The following is a 27,033-nucleotide window of genomic DNA, read 5'->3' on the forward strand; positions in this document are numbered from 1 at the left end:
GCTTCCTCAGCTCCTTGGATGAGAAGCGAAACGCCTTCAAAGAAAAACCAGAATGTCCAGTTGCCTCTTGAAAAAAAGCACCTTTGGGACTATCTATCAGCAATGGGTGGAAACTAATCAAGGAGAGAAGCAATTTAGGACTAAGGAGAAATTTCCTGATAGAACAATTAATCTGTGGGACAACTTGCCTCCAGAAGTTGTGAATGCTCCAACACTGGAAGTTTTTAAAAAGATGTTGGATAACCATTTGTCTGAGGTGGTGTAGGGTTTCCTGCCTAGGCAGGGGTTGGACTAGAAGACCTCCAAGATCCCTTCTATTCTATTCCCTTCTTATTCTTATTCTATTCTATTCTATTCTATTCTATTCTATTCTATTCTATTCTATTCTATTCTATTCTATTCTATTCTATCCTATCCTATCCTATCCTATTCTATTGTCTGTCTGCTTGTCTGTCCATTGTCCATCTGTCTATCCATCCATATCTATCTACCGTGTTTCTCATATAATAAGGCCGGGTCTTATTTTTTTTTGAGCCCCGAAAAAATGGCTAGGTTGTCTTTTCGGAGGTGACTTAATTTCCCCCCCTTGCATCCTCGGGGGGGGCGGGCGGCAATGGCTTGGATGATGACCTCGGCGTTAGTGGAGCACTTCGTATCAGGAGACCTTCCGCCACCATTGCTTTCCCTTCTCCCCGTGCCACCGCGGCGTTTGGAGCATCGCTGCGGTGTTTGGCGCAGCCATGTGGCGTTTGGCGCAGCCACACGGGGCCGGCCAGGGCTCCTCCCTGCAACCGGAGCCTGACACTCGGCTTCAGACGCTCCTGTCGCCGCCGTCCTGGGCATCGTTCGAAGGCAAAGCCCATTCTTTTAAAAATGATGCCCTACTACGACAAAGCCTCCCCTGCCTGAGAGGGCAGCCCAACCCTACGTGGGGAACAGAGGTGCTATTCAACCGATTCGCACCTATTCGGGCGAACCAGTGGCGGTTATTGGGCATGGGTCGCCAAACCGGTGGCAATCCCTGGCTGGCCACACCCCCAACCTGGTCGCCTGGTCACTCACTTGCGATCGCTCTCCTAGCCTTCCATTCCCCACGTCCTCTTTCTCCCCGGGGAACACTTGGAGCACTTTTGCAACGTAAAGGAAATGCATTTTGGAAGCAGGTCTTTTAAAAATTTCTCCAAGGATTCCCCATGGACGCTGCAAGTATATCGCTTTTCCCTTGTGAGTTAAAGTGTCTGGAGTGAGAAGGAGTGCGGTCTGACAGAGGGGGTGGGGGAATCCACTCAAGCCTTGGAGAAATTTAAAGGAGCTGCTTCCAAAATGCTTATCTGTTAAGGGCTGTGTGTGTGTGTGTGTGTGTGTGTGTGTGTGAGAGAGAAAGAAAGAAAGAAAGAAAGAAAGAAAGAAAGAAAGAAAGAAAGAAAGAAAGAAAGAAAGAAAGAAAGAAAGAAAGAAAGAAAGAAAGAAAGAAAGAAAGAAAGAAAGAAAGAAAGAAAGAAAGAAAGAAAGAAAGAAAGAAAAGAAAGAAAGAAAATAGGAAGAGAGAGATAAAACTCTGTGCTATTATTTTTAATTGTTCCATTATTTATCATGTGTTAATATTTTACACTGTCCCTATACCTAGAGTGATTTTTCTGCCTTTCTTTTGCCCAGGGCTACCACATATTTTTCAGGGTTTACATGCATTCTATGTCAATAGTCCAGAGCATAACATACACATGTGTTTAACAAGAGTTGAAAAGGGACCTTGGAGGTCTTCTAGTCCAACCCCCAGCTCAGGCAGGAAAACTGAGGATGCCAAACTCTGAGTAGAAATCCTGGGAAAGGTGTCAGAATAATACTTAGAAGGGACCTTGGGGTGAACCCTATACCATTTCAGAGAAATGGCTGTCCAGTCTTTTCTTAAAAACTTCCAGTGATTGAGCACCCAGAACTTCTGGAGACAGGCAGTTCCACTGGTTAATTTTTCTCACTGGCAGGCAGTTTCTCCTTAGTTTTAGGTTGCTCCTCTCTGTCCAGTTTCCATCCATTGCTTCTTGTTTGCATTCTGCTTCTTTGGAAAATACATTGTCCCCCTTTCTTTGTGGCAGCCCCTTAAAAGCCTGTTGCCTATCACACTCTTGAGTAAAGCATGTGAGCCATTTCCTCCTTTCAGTGGTCCATGAAAGTACATCTATAGTATGCAGATAATAAAGTCAAAAAAGATAAACAACATTTTTACAGAACTATAGATAAGTTGCAGCTGGATGACAAGGAATGGCTGAGAGGGGAGGGGCCAGGTGAGGCATCCCTTGATGTGAGTGACATTGAGTTGACCACGCCCACCCAGTCACATGACCACCAAGCATGCCCACCCAGTCACATGACCACTAAGCCACACCCACCCAGTCACATGACCACAAGCCATGCCTACCAAATAAGCCATGCCCACAGACCGGTAGTAAAAATTTTTGAATTCCACCACTGGTGGGGAGGCGAATCTCCTGGGGCCGCAGCGCAGGATCGGCCCACTCCAGGAGAAGTGCCCAGCTGCCATCCCTGCCTGGTGCCAGGCAGAGTGTGAAGAGCTTCGCCTGGGGCTCCCAGCGCAGCTGACAGGCAGGCCCTCCTCCCCGGCAGCAGAGCTCTGGCCAAGGCACCCCCTGAGGCAGTGATAGGGCCCACCCATCTGTGGACAGGGAGGCGAGGCGACGGCCCGCATTGAGCCCTGCCAAGTGAGCGCCTCTGCCCGATGCCCATGCCGCTGCAGCGTTTGGAGCATCACCGTCGCGTTTGGAGCTGCTGGTGCATTTGGAGATGCGTGGGGACGGGGACGGGCTGGGCGAGGGGTGGAAAGGATGGGCGGCTTCGGGCTCTCTCCGGTGGACCCACTGGCCAGGGAAGCAGCACTGCCGTAGCCTCCCTGTCCGCGGATGGGTGGGCACTATCACTTCCTCAGGCGGCCTCTCCCGGTGGCCCCTTCAGGGTCTGGCTGGAGGGACTTGGGAAGTCAAGCTCGGGTCAGCCTGGCTCTTTTGCTTGGCAGGTGGGTGCGCACCTGCGGCTCACTTTCCTGGCTCTGCCCAGCCCTCCCGGCTCCGGTGCGGCCCTGGCAGGATGAGCGGAGGGCCCAGCAGGGAGGCGCTCGCTGCCTTGGCCAGAGCTCTGCTGCCAGGCAGGAGGGCCTGCCTGTCAGCTGCACTGGGCGCCCCAGGCTAAGCTCTTTGCACTCTGCCCGGAGCCAGGCAGGGATGGTGGCTGGCCACTTCTCCCAGGGTGGGCCAAGCCTGCACTGTGGCCCCGGGAGTTTTGCCTCTCCACGTGGGGTTGGGCTGCCCTCTCGGCCAGGGGAGGCTTTGTCATAGTAGGGTGTCATTTTTAAAAGAATGGGCTTTGCCTTCGAACGTTGCCCGGGAAGGCGGCGACAGGAGCGCCTGAAGCTGAGTGTCTCTGCCGGGCTCCGGTTGCAGGGAGGAGCCATGGCTGGCCCCTGCATGGCTGCCCAAATGCCCTGGCTGGCCAACGCGCATGGCTACAAGCCGCGTGGCTGCGAAGCGCTGGCTGGGCAGCCTCAAACCCAAACCCAAGATGCACCAAATGCCGGCCAAGCGGTGGCATGGGAGAAGGGAAAGCAACACTGGTGGAAGGTTTCCCAATACGAAGTGCCCCACCAACGCCGATTTCAACGCAGGCAGCACCATATCCGGCTGTGCAGCAAAAGTACTTGACGACAGTAGGGAGGTTGGTGGCGAGGCATGGATGCCTCCAGGGCACTCCTAATGGCAAGCCCCCCGCCATTCCCCCCCCCATTTCGCATGTTTTAAAATAGGCCTTAATTTGGGGGGAGGAGCTTAATTTCATTTTATGCCTATAAAACATGCTGGGACTTCCTATTGGGGGAGGCCGTATTGTTGGAGAAACACAGTATCTATCTATCTATCTATCTATCTATCTATCTATCTATCTATCTATCTATCTATCTATCTATCTATCTATCTATCTATCATCTGTCTATCTAATCATCTCTATCAAATCTCATCTTTCTAATTTATCTATCTTTATTTCTCTTTCATCTATCTCTGTCTACTATCTACAATCTATCATCCATAAACTATCTCCTTCCTTTTTTTCTTTCTTTCCTTCTTTCTTTCTTTCTTTCTTTCTTTCTTTCTTTCTTTCTTTCTTTCTTTCTTTCTTTCTTTCTTTCCTTCCTTTCCTTCCTTCCTTCCTTCCTTCCTTCCTTCCTTCCTTCCTTCCTTCCTTCCTTCCTTCCTTCCTTCTTCTTCTTTCTTTCTTTCTTTCTTTCTTTCTTTCTTTCTTTCTTTCTTTCTTTCTTTCTTTCTTTCTTTCTTTCTTCATTCCTACTTATCTTAATTGCAGTAGACATTGTCCAGTACAATATAAGATATTCTGTCACAGGCAAGAGGCTGGGCTAGAAGACCTCCATAGTCCATTCCAGCTCTATGATTCTATTTACCCTTGACAATATTACAAAATATGGTAAATATGAAGGTATTTATTATCTATTTCTCACTCCTTAGCTAGTTTTTAGTGGATTTTTTTTTCTCTGTGCATTGCAGATTTATGAATTTAAAAAAAAGATGTTTTCTGTGTCACAACTGCTAGATTTTTTCAGGCACTTAGTTCTTTTGATTAGTCTGGGGTTCATTGCATTGTACAAACTCAGACAACAATTCAAGTTAAGGGTATTGTATGAAAGCAACTAAGATAATGTTTTAGAAGCCACTGAGAGGCTTATCCTCTAGGGTCAGGTTGCCTGACATTTTGATTTTAATTATTTTACTTGTAAACTACTCGGTAACCACATTTACATGGTCAGTTAATGCATCAAGTTTGCCTAATTAGCTTATTGCACTCTTCATATTGTTCGTGGATGATGTCTTGTTTGTTCTTTACTGCTGCTTTCCTTCCAGTTACTTAATTTTCGAGCATTTTTAGCATCCATAATCCCCAGGCTATCTTCATACTCACCAGCCCAAGGTATTAAATGCACTGATGGTTCAATTTTTCAGGAGGCAACTGGACTTTCTTGTTTTTTTTCTTTTGAAGACATTTCGCTTCTCATCCAAGAAGCTTCTTTAGCTTTGACTGGATGGTGGGAAATGGAAGGATTTATATTCCCTGCAGACAGCAGGTCATTTGCATCCTTTTAGAGAGTCATATGACCTGGATGACTGAGAATCTCTACATGCTTTTAGCTATACAATTTGGGATGAACCCCCTTTGAATGGTGTGGGAGTAGGAATGGATTTCCAGACGGAAATTGCAGACTGCAGGAATCAGGAGATTTACTTAGGTGATTCTGAGGACACAGATAAACCTCCAAGAGGCCTCAACTACCCTCTAAAAGGATGCAAATGACCCGCTGCCTGCAAGAAATATAAATCCTTCCATTCCTTACTATCCTGTCAGAGCTGAAGAAGCTTCTTGGATGAGAAGCAAAACATCTTCAAAGAAGAAAAAAACAAGAAAGTCCAGTTGCCTCCTGAAAAAGCACCTTTGAGACAACCATGACCTGGATGACTGAGACATCCCTGCTTCCATCCAATATCCTTGAGACTAGTATCCAAGCCATTGCTCTTCTAAAATATCTTTTTTTTCTATTGGATCAGATCTTTCTTTTATCTTACACTTCTTGGTCCCTTAAGGAGGAGTGGTATGAATAAAACTACCATGATATCCAGGGACGAAGGATGAGGTACAGAGGTAAATGTAAAAAACCAAGAAGTGACATATATTTGTCTCATTGGAGAAACAAACGAGGCCATAACTGATTTTATTCCAAATAAACATAACTGTCAAGGGGTGTCTTTGGCATCCGTTGTTTTCTGTTTGTGGAACTTTTAAATCCATAATAATTGCTTTTGTAGCCCATTGGCTTTTGTAGTTCGTGGTGGCTCAGTGATTAGAATGTAATACTGCAGGCTACTTCTGCTGACTGCCGGCTGTCTGCAGTTCGACAGTTCTCACCGCTCAAGGTTGATTCAGCCTTCCAGCCTTCCAAAGTCAGTAAAATGGGGGCCCAGATTGTTGGGGGCAAATAGGCTGACTCTGTAAACCCCTTAGAAAGGGTTGTGAAGCACTGTGAAGTGGTATATAAGTCTATTGCTATTATTCAGGGTGATGAGGTGGGTTTCATATATGGCTTTAACCCTGCTATATTAGATATTGTGTTAGCCTTCATAGAGCTGACCAGTGTGGGAAAGATTCCTGGGCATCAAGGCTGTACAGGAAGTCCTTGACATACAATAGTTCATTTAGTGACCATTCAAAGTGATCATGGCACCAAAAATGTGACTTATAACCGTTTTATAGTTACAACCTTTGTAGCGTCCCCATGATCATGCTATCAAAATTCAGATGCTTGGCAACTGGGTTATATTTACATTTTAAATGTAAATATCACTCATCTTCCTCCAATCTAGCCACCCTCACATCTATTCTGCATATAAAGTGGGTTGAATAAATAAGGAAGGCATAAATAGCCTTATGTTCTGACCTGGCTCCCAAACACAATAAACCCTCTGTAGTTAAATCAATGATTCCTTTATTAGGAGCGCCAGCAGCCCCACCAAAAAGATTATCTCTCACCGCGGGTTAACAAATCTGTCCAGCAGAGAGGTGAATAGTTGTCTGCGCTAGTTCATCTCCGCCCCCTGCCTTTTATCCCCAGAGCTAGGATGGGGCCTCGCTAGGAGTGGTGGCTCTTCCTTCTCAGGGACCGGCCCAAAGATTTCCACTGCTCTCCTCTCCTCTGCCTTCTGAGCATCTGCACATCAGGCATTGGATCCAGCTGTTCCTCCTCTTCCTCATCAGCTACCTCCAGACCTGGAGGCTGTTGACTCTCCATCTGATGGCTGAAGGATGGCCCAGGCTCTGCCCCTCCCCCCCTCTCTCCTCTCCTCTCCCTCTCCCCCTCAGAGCTCTAAGGTTGTCTTGATGCTGACCCTGACTCCCACCCCTCCTCCTCCTCCTCCTCTGATTCCGCTGCTGGAGGGGCCGGCAGCCAGTGGACTACAACGTCTTACTTCACTCTTCCGTCAATGAGGAGCAAATCTATTTTGTCATGTACTATCTGTTAGGAATAACATAGTTACCTAACGTAGTTTGGGTAAAATAATATATATAAACTATGATTGTAAGTTAAAGTGTTTGTCACTTTAACTGCAAAGCATGTAATTTTGGGTGCGGCTGTAAATCACCATAAGAGGGAGCAAGAGAACTTGATTGATTGTTGGCTTACTGGATTGCTTGTTGACGATGATGGATTGATGGTGTGATAACTGGGTGTTCTCTGCTGTTGCTGAAAGAAGAAAAGAGGTTTGACTTCTTCATATCTCTAACTGCAAAGAGATATATTACAGGACTGATATTTGTAAGTTTACTGACCTCTTTTTCGACACTGGACTTTGCAACTGATTAATCCCTGGACGGACTGAACTAGTGTATGATATATGGACTGTTTGACTATGCTATAACTATTACTGGAATAAACTATTTAACTAGCACATTGTATCTGTTTTACTGAGTGTAAACTACAACAACGTTTGTCTCACATATTTGCCTGCCTGCCTGACTGCCGTGCAGGTTCTGCTAGGGTATATATCCCTAACACTATCCACATTGCATTTTGCAGGGCAGGGAGTCTCCAGTTACAACCATTCATTTAGTCACTGTTCGAAGTTTTGATGGCACTGAAAAAAAAGGGGCTTATGATTACTTTGCACACTCACAACCATTGCAGCGTTCCTATGGTCACGTGATCAAAAATCTGGACAGTCGGACATGCATGACATTTGTTAAGTCAGCTTTGCCCCATATTACGACCTTTCTTTCCACTGTGGTTAAGGGAATTCCCTGCAGTTGTCAAGTTAGTAACATAGTTGTTAAGTGAACCTGGCTCCCCCATTGACTTTGCCTGTCAGAAGGTCGCAAAAGGGGATCATCACATGACCCCCCCAGGACGCTGCAACCGTCGTAAATATGAGTCAGTTGCCAAACTTCTGAATTTGGATCACATGACTATTGGGGAGGCTGCGACGGTCCTAAGTGTGAAAAACAGTCATAAAGTCACTTGTTTTAGCTCTGTTGTAACTTTGAATGGTCACTAAGTAAACTGTTGTAAGTCGGGGAGTACCTGTAGGCTGTTTTCTGAATTTTATGCATGAATGCTTATATTCTTCTATGCCTTATGAAATTTAAAAAAAAAATACAGGTGTCAGGATTCCAGCAATTGCCCTAATTAAATCATGATTCTCGAGCCAAACTTCAAAAAACTGCAAAGGATTCATTGCAGGCGACATATTGGCACTGCCCTGTATGCAGCCAACTCTGGCATATGTCATTTACAGTTCCCTGTGACTCTGTTTCCCCCCCCTTCCCCCCTGGGTTTCTCATAAACCAGATTTTCCAATTAAGCACATTCACAGGCTGTGTGTCATCATTCACGTTCTCCAATTCAATATATTCGCGGGCAAAAACTCTGATATTTTAGTTACAATCTTTTAAAGATAAGAGTTGGAATGGACTTTCGCTTTTAAACTGGTGCACTTACTCTTCCAGATCCCCCCCCCCTTTTTTTTAATGGCAGCTACTAAAACAGGCATAGGAATGTTTTATGAGTTGACAACAGGGTTGTTGTGGGGAAAATGGAAGGAGGAAGGTGTACTGGATATGTTTGCTTCCTTGAGTTATTAGTAAAAATAAAGGCAATGTGGGAAGTCCCCCCTCTGAGAAGAATGAAATATTTGGGGAAATATTAAAAAGGCAGAATGTTTTATTTCCCTAAAGGAGAAATGGAGAAACATACCCTTAAAGATAGAAACCAACCCCCAGTTTCCCTGCCCCAGGCAGAAACTGAGGAGGCCAGCTTTTAGAAATGCAGATTTGGTAATCCATTCAGAAAGAGTGGGTCTAGACAGAAACTCAGAGAAGCAACCAGCAAAAAGTTGACAAAATTAGTTCAGACAAGCACCTAGGATTTGCACTTCCTCTTTTGCCTATAGAGCCAGCTATGACCTCTACATGACCCCTACATGACCCCATAGGAATCTGACAACAGCCAATAGGATATTAAAGGATATGTTCTTGAACAGGAACTGGAAGTTCAAGTGCAAAACCCAAGAGAGGATATAAATACCCCTTACTCTCAACTCCATTTGGTAAGCTGCCCAGAGCCACATGTGGTTCTCCTTCATCATTAAACCATTTTTCCAATCTGCCTCCATGTTTTCAGTGTCTTTCTCCCAGCTTGGAACTGAACCAGATAGATTTTCCTCAGGGGTGGGATTCAAATTTTCTAACAGCCGGTTTTGTGGGCGTGGCTTAGGTGGTGGGCGTGGCTTGGTGGTCATGTGATTGGGTGGACGTGGCTTGGTGGTCATGTTATTGGCTGAGTGTGGCCAACTCAATATCACTCACATTGAGGCATGCATCTCCTCGCCTGGCCTCTCATGACTGTGGGGATGCTGCAACAGTCGTAAGTGTGAAAAATGGTCAGAAGTCACTTTTTTCAGTGCCATTGTAACTTTGAATGGTCACTCCACACAAGCAAAGTACCAGCAAAGGAGGGAAAAAAAACTCCAGAGAATTTCCAGAGACAGGAAGTCTAGTCCTGCCAAGAATGTAATAAGGGTTCACGGAGAGGCAGTTTCTGTAAGCAATGCCAGAATGTTTCCTTCCTGCCTTCCTTACAAGATTAGGCCAGTAATTTCTTCTAACAACCGGTTCTCCGAACTGCTTAGAATGTTAACAACCGGTTCTAGCGAATAGGTGCGAACTGGTAGAATCCCACTCCTGATTTTCCTTCCCAAAACAGGATATAAATAAATACATTTTTGATGCACAGAAACAAAGCATGATATCATACTGCAAATGCCACATTTCCAAGGTGCCTAAGCCAGTGATGGCTAATCTTTTGGGCACAGTGCCCAAAGCACACATGTGCGCATGCACCCCCAAAATGCAGTGCATCTGTTTCCCTGTGCATGCGCATGTGTCCCCCGCAGATGTGCCCTGCCCTGTGCATGTGCCCCACCCCCCATGCATGCACAGCAGATACCCAAAGACCAGCTTACTGGCGGGAGGTGCATGTGAATGCACCGTGGAGCTGAGCTGGGGCAACAGCTCACATGCCAACAGAGAGGGCTCTGCGTGCCACTTCTGTCATGTGTGCCATAGGTTCACCATCATGGGCCTAGGCTAAAGTTCCCCAAGATTTAGGAGATAATTTTGACCCCAAAGTTCCCCTTTATCTTGGTGGGTCGTCTCAATAACACCAACTAGCGAGAGAGAAAACTTAGTATCATCAGCTTCCTGTGGAGTTTCATGTCACCCAACCAAATGAAATGAAAGAAAGAAGGAATTCAAACCAAACTACCAAACAATGACAGAAAGGCAGCCGCTGCATCCCAACAGAGGGATTAAAACAGAATGGATGTTTTATTTTTAGCGTCCTTTCGAAAAACAATATGTAACTCTCCCACAGTGCTTTAAAAATACTCCCTTCAAATACGCCATCCAAATGCTTACTTGGAATACAAAAAGAGCTCGGAAACCAGCATATTAAAAAAAAAAAAAATCAGCCCATCAAAGATACCTCAATCTGTCTTCTTTTTCAAACAAACAAACAAACAAACCCCAATACCAGGAATCAATATTTATTAAAAAACTAACTCAATACCAGTGCTTTCTTACGAAACTATATGGTCGGGCTTAGTTTTTGGGGAGGAAAATAAAGGAAAGAAGTTCTGTCTCTGCCTACCAGCATCCATTGGTTTTCATCTGGCTAGCATCCTGTCTGTGTGTGAGAGAGTTGAGGGCTGTTTGGAAACTGAGAGGCTATTTGCTGTGTGAGCAAGAAGGAGACAGCAAGGAGCCTGGGTGTGGCTTACCTCGACTGTTCTGTACTAAAGCTGCTTGGTGCTCTGAAACTGAAACTGAAATTGAAACTCCTCTGCTTGTGTTTTGCATTTGGAAGAGATTTCTTTTCAGGTGGGGAGGGGGAGTAGAACTCCTTAGCATCAGAGCATGTTAATAATAATAATATAGGAAATACTAATGCTCTGATGGTCATTTCGAAAAATCCTTTCTTAGTGAGCAACACCTAGAAGCCAAGAGGAACATACGGGCCAAATTTCAAGTTTGTAGGCTTTACGGTTCTGGAGATTTTGTGATGATGCGTGAGTGGGATTTCGCTTTTGTGTATATAGATGAAGGAGGACAAAAGAAATGAGCGAGTGTTTTCTCCTTTTGGAAAAGTAAGACTTGTGGCTGAAAATTGACTCAGAGTAGCCAGTAGTTCGGCCAAACCGGCAGCTCCAATGATCATCTGTGAGCGAACTGGTTCGCTCCAACGATCAGCTGCTGGGTCCTTCCACCTGCTTCTGCTCCATGCTGACCTTTATTTCCTGCTTTTCAACCTCAGCTGCTTCGTGCGGCACAGCCAATTGCTGTGCGTCAGCTGTTGAAGACACAGGGAGAGTGCAGGATTGCAGGAGAAGGTTAGCAGCAAACGCTCTGTGCGTGTGTGAAGTGTGCATGCGTGCGCAAAGTGCGCCTACCAAGCCATGCCCACAAAACCGGTTGTCAGAGTTCCAGCAAACCTCCACTCCAACCAATAACTCTGAGACAGACATCTTCTCAAAAGTTATTTTATTTTGGATAGTAAACTGGCACAACTGGGGAATCCCGAATCTGAAAGTTCCGGACTTCCTGGCAATAAGTAAAAACGACAAATTCATCCCCTGCACCCATCATCGCATCACATGCCCCAATCACCATTTGTCGCAACTTGAAACTTCTCCTCACTTAGGCGCAAAACAACATGACCTTGAATTAGAAAAAGAATGTTATTATGTCTAACCACATACTCCCTAAGAAATTCCCCCCTTCCCACTTTCCCAGGCTCAAAATGTGGCAGTGTGGGACCATCTGGTCTCAATATGGCTTCCAAAGCTGACACTGGTGCTAAAGAAATTTGAAACCTACCACGAACCAAGGACTACCTGTACAACAAACTGGCTCTCATTCCCCACATTTATCTCACCCTTTTTCTCCTGAGAATATCCTCTCCTCCTGCGATTTAACTGGGGTTTGAAATCTAGACGAAGGGAGCTGATGGAGAGACTTCCTTATTCAAGGTGCACATCATTATCATACATCCGGGTCAGGATAATAGCCTTTGTATGAGTTTTGCTTGCATTGTTCGGGGAAAATAAAACCTGCAAAACCCATTTGTCCAACGATAACGGGTTGCGCAGATAAAACTGCTTCTGGAAAAAACAACAGCTCGGTTTCAGTCTGAATGGGAAAGGCAGATTCTCTTCTTTCAAAACCAGGTTATAGAATGGCTCTGAACTGACAAGCCTATCAACATTTCTCCAAAGCTCCCTTGGCTGTTGAAGATGAATCCGTGATAACCTTCCTCAACAGTACACAAGCTCCGGGGATCACCAGCATTGTTGGGGGCACTGTAACATCCCTCTCCGGAGAAAGTGTTATCCTTTTGTGCCAGGAATCCTAGGGGACGCCCTATTCACCCTCTTTCTAAAGCTTCCCTTAATTGTTCCCATTGCTGGAATCAACACAGGGCTTCCAGCTATTTGGACTAAACCACCTTTGTAGACAAATGCATCCATCAAAGGTGGAATGAGATAAGAACAGCCCAGGGAGTTTTTTGAACTTACTAGGAGGGAATTATTCCGTTGAACTGGTATGTTGTTTTTTTCTCATTCAGATGCAATATTTGGCTGTTGGCTTGTACAAGTCCTTTTTCACCCTCTCTTGGCGTGCATTGACAGCTAGAGAAGGTCCTTCTTATCAGAAGTTCTCAGGACTTTGGGGGCATTCCAGCTTTGATGCATCGGAGGATGTTGCTTTATTTCGGGGAGAAGAGTGGAAAGCTTAATTTTCCACCCAGGTGAAGATGATCCTGATTTCCTGCATAAGATGCAAAGGATAAAGGTGCATTAAGATATATTTCAGGGACTGTCCCAAAGAGGGAGTCAAGCTATTCTCCAAAGCACCAGAAGGCAGGACAAGAAATAACAGATGGAAACCAATCGAGGACAGAAGCAACCTAGGACTAAGAAGACATTTCCTGGCAGTTAGATCAATTAACCAGTGGAACAACATACCTCTAGAAGTTGTGAATTCTCCAACACTGGAAGTTTTTAAGAAGAGATTTGACAAATATCTGTCTGAAATTGTGTAGTGTTTCCTACCGGAGCATGGGGTTGGATTCAGCCAGTTTAGGCTGGTTCAGATGAACCAGATGTTAAATTCACAACTGGTTCACTGAACCAGTAGTTGAAATGACCGGCTGGCTCCACCCACCCACCCTGCCCTTCCCCTCCCAGGAGTCTCCATGCAGCCCATTTTGGATGCAGGTAAGTGCAGGGCCTGCACAGAGGTTTTGGGAGGGCGAAAAATGCCCCTCCCGGAAGTTCTGGAAGTGCAGAAACAGGCCTTCTTCTGGCTTCCACAGGGCCTCCGGAGACTGGGGGAGGCCCGAGGGAAGCCTCCGGACTATGGGGAAGGTGAAAAACAGCCCTGCCAGATGTTCTTGTAGGCCACACCCACCATGGCCATGCCCACCCGGCAACCAGGCAGAGAACCGGTTGCTGGGATTTTAGAATCCTATCCCTGGTTGGATTAGAAGATCTCCAAGATCCCTTCCAACTCTGTTATTCTGTTATATGCATTTGTTATATGCATTTATTAGATTCTCAAATTTGTTACCTTTAAGATGTGCAGATTTCAACTCCCAGATAGACAATGTAATTCTTTAACCTTCTAACTTGATAATGACCCAAATGCTGATCCTACAGTATCTTCCTCTTTGAATACTCAAACATCTTATGAACATCTTCTAAGGCAACTTTTCGATTCACATCTCTAATATACAAAATGTTTGGTACAGCCCTTTGGTCTTTCTTTGTTCCTGTTTCAACCAATTTCTATCTGTATAATGGTAGAAAAATAGCACCTATAGCATAGCTTCCTTCTTCAGATCTGGTTCGAATCCACAGAACATAGAATCCTACAGTTGGAAGGGACCTTGGAGGTCTTCTAGTCCAACCCCCTGCTCAAGCAGAAGACCCTATACCATTTCAGGCAAATAGCTGTCCAGTCTCTTCTTAAAAACCTCCAGTGTTGGGGCACCCACAACTTCTGTTGGCAAACCGTTCCACAAAATACTGTAATTTATTTCAGTATCAGGAAATTTCTCCTTAATTCTAGGATGCTTCTCTCCTTGATTAGTTTCCATCCATTACTTCTTGTCTTGCCTTCAGGTGCTTTGGAAAATAAGCCCATCCCTTCTTCTCCATGACAGCTCCTCAAATATTGGAAGACTGCTATCATACCACCTCTAGTCCTTCTCTTCATTAGACCAAACATACCAAGTTCCCTTCATTGTTTAGAATCCACTCTAAAGATCTTCTTAAAGTTAGTAAAAACAGTTTATTTATTTTTTCCTGGAGGACATTTGGATCAGGATTGGAGAGAATGCCCTTTGTGTTTTATTGTGTTTATGATACTGCGTTTGGTTTTACTATTTTTTATTTTATGATTATAAACTGCCTGGAGTCCACGTAGATTACAGCAAAATATAAATGCAATGCATCCATAAATACAAGTCTCTGTGTTTCTGTCAATAGATCCATATATGCACCTCACGAACCAATAACTGTCACTGCACACAGCCTTCAAATCTGAAATATAGCTTCACCACTATTATAGATTTTAGCTCGAGAAATAAACTCCAGCTAAATGCACCCACAGCATTTGGGACTATGCAATGTTCTCAGCTGAGGTATATTTTTTTACCCTGGGTTAAATAATTAGTTATTTAGTTATTTAGTTATTTAGATAGATAGATAGATAGATAGATAGATAGATAGATAGATAGATAGATAGATAGATAGATAGATAGATAGATATAGATATAGATATAGATATAGATATAGATATAGATATAGATATAGATATAGATATAGATATAGATATAGATGAATTATTGAGTCTGTCATCTGCACCTCTATAACTGTCTGGTTTGGTTCTACAACCCAACAGGACAGACACAGACTTCAGAGAGTAATTAGGACTACAGAAAAAACAATTACTACCCACCTGCCTTCAATCGAGGACCTGTATACTGCACGACTCACAAAGAGGGCTGTGAAAATATTTACAGTCCCCTCACATCCTGGACATAAACTGTTTCAATTCGTTCCCTCAAAATGATGCTATAGAGCACTGCATATCAGAACAACTAGACACAAGGACAGTTTTTCCCCGAAAGTCGTCACTCTGCAAAACAAATAATTCCCTCAACACTGTTCAACATTTACAAAGTCTGCACTATTATTACTATTAATCTTCTCATCACTCCTTATTGCCCCTCCTCTCCCACTTATGACTGTATGACTGTAACTTTGTTGCTTGTATCCTTACGATTTATATTGACTGTTTCCTAGTATGATTTGATTGCTTTTTGTACCCTGTGACTATTATTAAGTTTGTACCTTATGATTCCTGACTCTTGATGAATGTATCTTTTCTTTTATGTACACTGAGAGCATTTGCACCAAGACAAATTCCTTGTGTGTCCAATCACACTTGGCCAATAAAGAATTCTGTTCTATTCTATTCTATTCTATTCTATTCTATTCTATTCTATTCTATTCTATTCTATTCTATTATGCCATGCCATGCCATGCCATGCCATGCCATGCCATGCCATGCCATTCCATTCCATGCCATTCCGTTCCGTTCCGTTCCATTCCGTTCTGTTCTGTTCTGTTCTGTTCTATTCTATTCTATTCTAGATATAGATAGATATATAAAATCCTGCAAAGAAGGGAAGGAAAGGTTTATATTCGTTATTGTCATTATTTGCAACGATCTGAATTAAGGTACATATTCAACATATGTTTTGATTTTCATCATCCATCTAGTTGTTTAAATTCTACAACCTGTTTGAAGAGGTGCACCGTTGTTGTTTTTAAAAAAACAACTTAAAAGATGCTTTGTAAAAAGTCAAAAATTCTGCATGCATTTTTCTGGCGTACATTCTCGGCTATTTATTTATTTGTATATTCTCTTAATACAAATAGTCAAGGACAACCACAGTTGATCCCCAAATTTATGTTGCTAAGCTAGGATAGTTCTCTATGTATAACAATACATATTAATATATCCATTGTCCCGTTTTATGACCTTTCTTGAATCACTGAAGTTGTAACATTTGTAACCCTGGTTGTGAAGTGAATCTGGCTTCCCCATTGACGTTTGCTTTCCAGAAGGTCGCAAACGGTAATCCCATGACTCCGGGACACTGTAACCATCATAAATATGAGTCAGTTGCCAATTTTGAATTTTGATCATGGGATCATGGAGATGTTGCAACGGTTATAAGTGTGAAAAAAATGGTAAGAAGTCACTTTTTTCAGTGCCATTGTAACTTCGAAAAGTCACTAAATGAACTGTTCTAAGCCAAGGACTACCCGTACTTGTCAGATTTCTGTCCTGGGCTTTTTCCAAGAGCTCCAGGCAGCCTAGACCACAGCCTGGCCTTCAACTTTCTCCTAAAACAGTCCTAGGAGGTAGTGACAACAGAAATCTGTGTCATTCATCTGTGTTATTGGCCTCTGATGTTGAACTGTGGAGTTCTTCGTGTTCTCTCCTCTCCTGTCTCCTCTCCTGCACCTCCTCTCTCCTCTCCTCTCCTTCTCCCTCCCTAGGAGGGAGTTCCGGTTTGCAGGGCTTTGGTGGCAGGCAGGAATCCACAATCGTGTGCGGTTTCTGCCTGGGCTCGCCGCTGGAGCGTCCCTAGCCAGCTGGCTTCAGGGGTAAGCCACCCCGTAGAGGTGGTGAAGACGGGGAGACCCAGCAGGGTCGAGGGGAGCCGCATCTCTCCTCCTCAGCTGGCTAAACTCCCTTTCCCGAAGGCGGTAAGAGCGGCGGTCAGAAATGGCCGCCTCAAAAAAGCACTCAGCCGGAAAAGAAAGTGCAGGAGGAAGTTAAGAAGTGAAAGTTTTTGGCTGACCGGGACAAAAAGCAACAACTAAGGTATCCTGGAATTTAAATTTTACAAAAGATAACACTGCTCCCAAAGAAGAGTCGGAAGCAGCTAATGAAAGTGAAAAGGGAAAGTTTTTTTTCTCTTCACTCTCCTTCCTCACGCTGACAACGAGAAGAGCTGAATAAAGAAATCAGAAAAATCTGCTTTGGCACCAAGAGGTAATTAAACTGGAAATATAATTAAATGCCAAAGGGACAATAAAGATTTCTGAATACTAAAAAATTCTTTTTTTCCGCTATAAGTGGGAAGGGAGAGGAAAAGAATAAGAGCAGGACTTGAAGGAGGAGACTGCTTGGAATTCAAAAGAATTTAAAGTTAAATCTTAACAAGACTTCTAAAAGATACATTTTAACTGGAACTTTGCAACTAAATAGTAACCCCAAGAAGAGAAAGTGAAAAAAGAAGAAAGTGTCAAAAGAAACAGCTTGTGTGTATTTGGATTGTTTGGTGACTTTGGGATTTTTGGAAATTATATTTGAATGACTAAAAACAATTGGGTGGTTGTTTAAAAAAAAAACACCTCTATAATTGCATCACTTCTGGATGAACTGAAAAATGAATTTAAAAAATATAAAGAAGAGGAACAAGAAGGGAAGGGCTCCTTTGACTCCATTTTTCAATTCTTAGAAATGGCGATTGGTGTTTACAAGAAACAACAAGAAAAGACTGCGCAACAAGAAGATTGGGACAAAGAAGAAGCCATTTTTAATGAACAAGTAACTCTGTCTGGGGAAGAAAAGGGGGAAAAGAGAATGGAGAATTTAAGATTTAAAAAAACAGCCAAAAAAGGGGAAAATAACGTGAAAAGTGGATATAATGTTGGAAAGCAACAGAAAAGGGGAATACAGAAGAGGGAAATGGAGGTGGAGAGACGGGAGTAAAAAGGGGAGAGAGAAGAAGAAAGGAAAGAAGGAAGGGAAGAGAAGTTACAAGGTCTGGAGCAAGTTGTAAAGAAATAGGACTTATTTAGGGGTGAAAATTTAACTGAAAAAGGGATTCTGTAAAGGTACATAAGATTGTATTGTTATATTTGTAATAGAAATAATGTTAGAAAATTGGAAACAACATATGATTAAAAAGTGGAATAAAATAGTCAGTGTAATTTAGTGAAACTTTTGTGAATAAAATAAATGAAATTAAATAAATGAGAGAATTGAACTAGGAAGGAATGGGAACATTTTAACTACTCAATGTTTTATAAAATATAAGTGAAGTGGGGGGGAAGTAATTATGGAAAGTTTATAAGTGTTCCCATAGAAGTATGATACTTATTTGAAAAGTAATGTGTACAATGTTTAAGATTTAAATGAATATTAATATTAATGATAGAATTGAATTGGTATGGATTGTTGTTTTAATTATGTTATATATTTATAATTTTTTCTTTTTTTAAAATACATTGTGTAGTTTTAGAATGTAACAAGCAGAATCTGAATGGAAGTTATGTATTATATTAAGTGTTATAATTTTAGGGGAAAGATATAAAGGCGTCATACTCCAATCAGTGATCACAGGAGAAATTTTGCTTAATGAGAAAAGATTATAGACAGCTGAAACAGGACAGACAAAGAATATAAATATGATGATTTGAATTGAGATGAAATAAATAAAATAAAATTAAGAAAGTTGAAAGAGGGGAGAAGTTATATAGAAAATGTAGAATGGTAATAAGATATGGAATGGAATATAAAAATGAGCATGAACTTGAATTTGTGTCTGCACGAAGAGATGTAACCTGGGATCAGGCTGCTTTCAAAAAAGATGTTTTACGTTTCTATGTTTTATGTTTTGTTTGTTTATGTTTGTTTTTAAAAATAAAAAAAAATTGAAAAAAAAAACAGTCCTAGGAGATAGTGACAACAGAAATCTGTGTCATTCATCTGTGTTATTGGCCTCTGATGCTGAACTGTGGAGTTCTTCGTGTTCTCTCCTCTCCTGTCTCCTCTCCTGCACTTCCTGTCTCCTCTCCTCTCTCTCCTCTCCTCTCCTCTCCTCTCTCCTCTTCTCTCTCTCCTCTCCTCTCTCCTCTCTCTCTCCTCTCCTCTCTCTCTCCCTCTCCTCTCCTCTCTCCTCTCTCTCTCTCCTCTCTCTCTCTCTCTCTCTCTCTCCTCTCTTCTCTCTTCTCTCTCCTCTCCTTCTCCCTCTCTCTCCTCTCCATCTCTCTCTCCCTCTCCTCTTTCTCTCTCTCCTTTCTCTCTCCTCTCCTCTCCTCTCCTCTCCATCTCTCTCCTCCCCTCTCTCTCTCCTCTTCTCTCTTCTCTCTCCTCTCCTTCTCTCCTCTCCTCCTCTCCTCCCTCTCCTCTCCTTCTCTCTCTCCTCCTCTTCTCTCCTCTCTCCTCTCCTCTAGAAAAGGCCATCTCTGGTTTTGGAATGGCCTGCCTTCCCTTCCTTTATACCAGGGGATAAGAGCAGGAGTGAATTACTTCTCCATCTTCATGTGAGCATCCTAGAAACATCCATTTAGTCACTGAGAAAGAAAGAGCTGGCCTGAAATTTCCCTCCTTTTGTTCATGAAAGAAAGGTTATTCATTCTCTTTTCCAAAATTGTTTGGGTTTGGATATTGCGGAGAGGAGCAAAATTGATATTGCTCTACTCTTACTTTACGCTGAAACCCACACCAAAGTATTTTTTGATTTTCTTCCCTGGGTTCCTAGTCTAAGAACTGTAAATTGCTCTCCAGTTCACATTTACGGCTGCTTCTTCTGCTTGAGTACACAGGGAGAATGAGCTTTTTTCTTTATGGAGAACATGCCACCATTCATTTAAGGAATCGTTTTTCTCCTTAAGTGAGGTTAAATATTTTCTACTTAGGGAAAAAAAAATATCTCAAGGAAGGACAAGGGCAGCTTTTTGAAATAATGACGCAACTTTTGCTTGTAGTCCTCTTGAATTTTCCCTTCCCCGAATCAGGTAGTTGGAAGAAAACCAACTTTTGCTCAAGAATGCAATCAAGTTTAATTGTGGTGACAAAGATATTTACTACAAGGTTGGAGGTGTGCAGAAATAGTGTTACCAAAGTAGAGAAATTAAAAAGCAAGAAAGTGTGATAGAAATCAGTATAAGCAAATATTATTTTTAACCATTTTTAACCATTTTCATATTTATTTCAGTAAGGGAGAAGAATTCGGACAGGGGTTTTGTGGGGGAAAAAAGCACTTCTATTTTTTTCTTGAATCAAAATAGTGTCAGCTTTGGAAGCCAATTTTCTCTTGAGAGCTTCAAGGCTGCCACATTCAGTGCCTGGGAATTTGGGAGGGGGGATTTCATAGTGAGGTAGAAGATTAGATACGATAACATTCTTTCTCGGAGGGTCAAGGACATGTTGCCCTGCACCTGGGAGAGAATGTCTGGATGGATGTCCCCAGTTGGGATGAGGATTTGATTGGGCCATGTGATAAACAGAGGGGTGCAGGGGGATGGATCTTTGATTTCTCTTTTGGGAAAGGAAAATACGGAACTCTCAGATTTGGGTTTTCCCAGATGTGCCAATATAACAACTCTAATAAAATGGAACTTTGAGGAAATGTTTGTCTCTGAGTTTATTGGGTTGGAGTTGGTTAGTTGGAACGCTGACAAATAATCAATTTTGCCATTTGTGCCAACTCCATCAGCTTCTGCAGCCATTCGTCCATGGTGGGAATCGAAGTGTCCTTCCATTTTTGTGCATATAATAATCTTGCTGCTGTCAACATATATAGTGTCAAAGTTCCAAAAAGTGACTTATTACCAGTCCTCACACTTACAACCATTGCAGCATCCCCATGGTCATGTGATCCAAATCCAGGTGCATGGCAACTGACATGTATTGACAGGGGTTGCTGCATGCCAGAGTCATCGGATTGGCGGGTGTGACCTTCCCAGCTGGCTTGCAACCAGCAAAGTCAATGGGGGGAGGGGAGGGGGGAAGCTGAATTTGCTTAATGACTGTGTGATTTGCTTAACAACTGCAGCAATTTGCTTAATACCTGTGGCAAAATTAGGTTGTAAAATTGGGCATGACCCAGTTAACACATAGCAATGGACATGGTGGTCTCAATTCTGATAACAGATAACAGATAATCAGAGTTGGAAGGGACCATATAGGTCATCTAGTCCAACCCCCTGCCCAAGCGGGAGACCTTACACCATTTCTGACAAATGGCAGTCCAATCTCTTCTTGAAGGTCCCAAGTGATGGTGCTCCCACAACTTCCGAGGGCATCTTCTGTTCCATGGGTTGATTGTTCTCACTGTCAGAAAGTTTCTCCTTATTTCCAGGTTAAGTCTCTCCTTGTTCAGTTTCCATCCATTATTCCTTGTCTGGCCTTCAGGCGCTTTAGAAAATAGCTTGACCCCTTCCTCTTTGTGGAAGCCCCTCAAATATTGGAAGACTGCTATCATGTCTCCCCTGGTCCTTCTCTTCACTAGACTAGCCATGCCCAGTTCCTGTAACCATTCTTCATAGGTTTCAGCCTCCAGTCCCCTAATCATCCTGGTTGCTTTTCTCTGTACTTTTTCTAGAATCTCAACATTATTTTTATAATGTGGAGAACAAAACTGGATGCAGTACTCTAGGTGTGGTCTTACTAAAGCTTTATAGAGTGGTATTAGTACTTCCCTTGATCTTGATTGTATCCCTCTGTTAATACAATTTAGGATTGCATTAGCTTTTTTGGCGGCTGCTGCTACGCACTGCTGCCTCCTATTTAGCTGGTTGTCCACTAAGACTCCAAGATCCCTCTCACAGTTACTGCTATTGAGCCTGGTTTCTCCCAGTCTATATGTGTACTTTTGGTTTTTCTTGCCTAAATGTAGGACTTTACTTTTCTCTACATTGAATTTCATTTTGTTAGATACAGCTCAGTGTTCTAGTCTGTCGAGATCCATCTGGATCTTGAGCCTATCTTCTTGGGTGTTGGCTATTCCTGCCAGCTTAGTATCAATTCTGGTTGTCAGCTGAGGACTAGCTGCATTGTGTGAACGTAGCCAGGGGTGGGATTCAGCCGGTTCAGACCAGTTCAGGCGAACTGGTACTTCTGGCAATTAGTTGGCCCCACTTACCCACCCCTGCCCTAGTCTGTCTTTTATTTCTGTGTTTTGCAACCCAGGTGATTCGCGTGGCACAGCTGTTCCACTCACCGAGCAGAAGGTAAGTTTTAGAGCCAAAAATGGGTGGCTTTCAAATGCTGTGCGTGCTCACCAAACCAGTTGTTACACCGGTTGAATCCCATCCCTGAACATTAGCTGTCAATCAACCACGGTGACTGTACGCATTGTGCTCAGCCAGTTCAGTTCAAGAAGTAGCAGCTACAGCTGGTTTAATACGCAGCCTAAAACAACAGCAATAATACCTTATTTATTTAGTTCAGGGGTGTCAAACACGAGTTAATTGAGGGCCACATCAGGGTTGTGTTTGATCTTGTGGGGGGTGAGAGTGGTGTGGCCAGTTTGACATCACTTGTGTTGGAGGGTGCCTGTGCTGGCTTGAGCGGTCTGCCAGAGAAAACAGGCTCCTGAGCTCTGTTTTCGGCTGCAAAAGCCTCCTGAAACCCTCTGCCAGCGAAAACAGGAGGGCCTTTCGGAGCTCTGTTTTTACTGGCAGAGACACCGTGGGCCAGTGAGGGAGGCCTTATGGGCCAGATCTAAGCACCCCATGGACTGGATCCAGCCCCCGGGCCTTGAGTTTGACACCCTTGATGGATTGAATGTATGCTTATTGAGTGTACAAATATTTGTAGTATTTGTGAACGAGAACTTATAAATAACTTATAGTATTTATGAATGAGAATGGATAAATAATGTATAGTATTTATGAATGAGAATGGATACATAATTTACTGTATTGACGACTGAGAATTTAAAAATAATTTATAGAATGTGTGAATAATTCATAGAATTAAACGTACATTATACAAACTATAATCATACTCTGAAACCTCAATTTGTTAGAGCTTACGGGCAGGCAGGGAATCTCCATTCTTGCTAAATGTCTGTTAAATAGAGAGTGATCATTGTGGAAATTTACATTATTGTATGATAGCATCATCGCATGAAAGACTCGAATTATTTATTTGTGACATTTGCAGAATGATATCATTATCCCAATGGTGTAAACTATCAACAAAATCTGGTTGCTGCATGTAAAGTCCATTGTACTGAGGACCTTTAATTGAAATGGCATTTGTGGATTCTGCCTTCTCTATGGAAACCAAGATAGCTTAGAAAGAGACAGAGAAGAGCAACCAAGATGACAAGGGGACCGAGGAACGGTTGTAGGAAGTAGGTATACCTAGTTTAATGAAAAGAAGGACTAGGGTTGATATGATAGCAGTGTTCCAATATTTGAGGGGCTGCCACAAAGTAGAGAGAGTCAACCTACAAAGGAAGGAAGGTAAATAGTATAATGCTCAAAAGGTCAAAAATAGCGGGGGGAAAATCAAAATGGTGGGATATATTTCTTATCAACAGCTGTAAAAGAAGTTGGGTTCTCTGCAAATGCAAAGATGTATTTGCCCAGCATCTTTTAAAACCATTGCAGGCTTACTATATCTGGTCGTATAATATCAGGTATGCCAAACTCCAGACAACTAAATGTAGTCCTCGATTTATGATGACAATTGGGGATCATAATTTCCGTTTTCTAAACAAAAAGGATGTTAAGTGAAACGTGCCTTATTTTAATGATATTTTCAGTTATAATTGTTAAGTGAACCATTGCATTTGTTCAGTGGATCGTAAATGTCAATCATGTGTTCCCAGGACTCCTGCAACCATTGTAAATACCTGCCGGTTGCCAAACACCTGAATTTTGATGGTGCTGCAATGGTTGTTAAGTGTGAAAACTGGTTATGACTGGTCTTCGTATTTACAACTGACCCAACATCCCCATAAGTCACTTTGGTTGTGGCCATTCTAACCTGCCTTTGGATGCTGTTCTCCAAAGCATCTGAAGGCAGGACAAGAAGCAACGGATGGAGACTAATTAAGGAGAGAAGAACCTAGAACTACGAGGAAATTTCCCAATAGTGAGAACAATTTATCAGTGGGACAGTGTGCCTTCACAAATTGTGGGTGCTTCAACACTGCAAATTTTTAACAAGAGATTGGATAGCCATTTGTCCAGAATGGTACAGCCTCCTGTTTGAGCAGGGGGTTGGATTAGAAAACCTCCAAGATCCCAATTCTTTTATTCTGTTATCCTGCTCATCAGGGTGTCACCATTTTACTCTTACCATAACAACCTAGTGAGATAAATTGGGCTGAAAGAATCACTGGATGATTATTCAAAAGTTACCTAGTCCACTTCCATAGTTGTGTCTCCAGTTTTATTCTAATCCCCCTTAACCATTGCCTTAATCTGGCTAGTTTATAATTTATAGTTATTTATGATTGAATGCATCATGTGAGCTGAGAAAATAGGTTAACTCAATAATCAAATGAAGCGTATCTGTGAACCCCGTGTTTAAACCCAAACTGCTCCGCCACATTTCAGCTTAACACGGTGTACCAATGCTGCCAATCATTGCTGCAGGGAAGTGAGGGGGAAAAAAAAACCAAATTAGAAGAAGAAAACAGCAAAGCAATTCCGTACTTTTTTCTTGGCAGCAAGAAAACTGCACAGAAGGGTCCATAAAGTCACAGGAGTCAAGCTTGACTGGGAGGAAACTGTATCTGAAATGGAAGAAAGGAAATCAAAGGGAGATCCAACCCAGAATTAAAGAAGAATTTCCTGACAGTGAGAACAATTAATCAGCTGAACGGTGTGTCTCTAGAAGCTGTGCATGCTCCATCACTGGAGTCCCAAAAGTGCATTTGAAAAAGGCAACTGGATTTTCTTGGTTGTTTTTCCCCTTGAAAATGTTTGGTTTCTCATCCAAGAAGTCCACAGAACTGGAGAAACTTCTTGGACAAATTCAGTTGTCTTTTGGAAAAGCATTTTTGGGACAACCATGACCTGGATGATTGAGAATCTGCATAGACATTTACCACTGGAGTCCCAAAAGTGCTTTTTTTTTTTGCAAGAGGCGACTGGACTGTCTGTTTTTTTTCTTTGAAGACATTTCTCTTCTCATCCAAGAAGCTTCTTTAGCTCTGGCAGGATGGTGGAGAATAGAAGGATTTATGCAGACAGCTGGTCATTTGCATCCTTTTAGAGGGTCACTGAGGCCACTTGGAGGTTTGTCTGTGTCCTCAGGGTCAGCTGACTTGTGCAAATAGGTGTGGAGCCTTCTTGGAACTGCTGAAAGTATTGTGTTGTAGCTTGGAGATAGATGATGTCATATCCCTCCCCTCTGTGGGGAGAGAGCTGTCCAATTTTGACATAGATGGCCTCTTTCACCCCTCTTTTCAAACCAGCAGTCTTTTCTGTCCAAAATGTGGACTTTGTTGTCTTCGAAAGAGTGACCTTTGTCCTTTAAACGCAGATGGGACTGCTGAATCTAGTCCTGATGGATTTGTTCTCCTATGTTGCGCCATGCGTTTATGAAGTGACCAGCTGCTTACAAAGGATATAAATCCTTCCATTCTTCACCATCCAGTCAGAGCTGAAGAAGCTTCTTGGATGAGAAGTGACACATCATCAAAGAAAAAACCAGAAAGCCTCTTGAAAAATAAGCACCTTTGGGACAATCATGACCTGGATGGCTGATAATCTCTGTAGACATCTATCACTGGAGGTTTTTATGAAGAGACTGGTCAGCTATTTGTCTAGAATGGGGTAGGGTTTTCTGCTTGAACAGGGGGTTGGACTAGAAGACCTCCAAGGCCCCTTCCAACCCTGTTATTCCATATTCTAAAAGTGAAGATTCTAAACAGAAAGAACACCAGGACCTTGGACAGCTCCAAGTCCTGTTAATGAAATTCCTAGAATAACAACTGCATATCTCCTTCAGTAACTGATCTCAAGCGAACAGCAGCCTTGTAGAGATAGTCAGAATCTAATTCGAAATTAGCATTGGGCTAACTGGAAAGCTTCCTAGGGCTATTAGAAAAACTTCACCGGATTTTGCAAAAGTTGCTTTTCTGCAGTGTTGGAGAAGCTTGAACTTTGCTGGAGGCTGAATTGGAAAAGTTTAGAATATGTCAAGAATCGGGCCCACACGTTAGGTTACAGTGAGCCTGGTTTGTTGTTCCTGCCTATTCACTGCCTATTCACAAGATGTCAACCCTGAAGCTGACCTGGCTGGCGCCATCTTGGACGCTTCAGTGTTGCCACACTGGAGTTGATGGATAGGGAGGCGTGATTTGAGATAGCTGGGATTTTGTAGCCAAAACAAAATACTTTCTCTTGGGAACCAAGGACATTCTCAAATCTGGGTGGAGGAAGGTGGAGTGATGTCACCCGGCAACCAGACAGCACCGTGATTGGAGCATGTGATTATTGCAACGCGCTCTACATGGGGCTGCTCTTGAAGAGCATCCGGAAGCTCCAGTTGGTGCAAAATGCAGCGGCCCACATAGTTTTATGCAGATCCTGGTGTGCACATGTATCACCTCTCCTGCAGGAGCTGCATTGGTTGCCAATTTGCTTCTGGGTGCAATTCAAGGTGCTGGTTGTCACATTTAAAGCCCTTCATGGCTTGGGTCTGGGTTATCTGAGGAAACATCTCTTGCCAGTGACATCTACCTGACCCATTAGAGCGAGGAGGAAGGGAATGTTGCGGGTCCCACCCCTGAGGGAGATACACCTGGTGGGACCCAGAAGAAGGGCCTCCTCCATGGTGGCTCTGTCTCTCTGGAACATCATTCCTCCAGAGATTAGAATGGCCACCTCACTAATACTCTTCTGGAAGGCGCTGAAGATTTGTTTCTCTCCCAGTTGGCCTGGGGAACTCAGAGAGGGATGGAACCCATCAAATGGCTAGTTTGACCCGCTGTCGTCGGGGTGGGGGGTGGGTGGGAGTTGTTTTTTGTTTTGTTTTGTTTTTTGTTTTCCCAAATTTTCTTCTATTGTACTTTACTAATTT

Source organism: Notechis scutatus, chromosome 3, assembly GCF_049901735.1.
Source record: "Notechis scutatus isolate UNSWTSFEM ecotype Mainland chromosome 3, rNotScu1.2, whole genome shotgun sequence".
NCBI lineage: Eukaryota > Metazoa > Chordata > Lepidosauria > Squamata > Elapidae > Notechis > Notechis scutatus.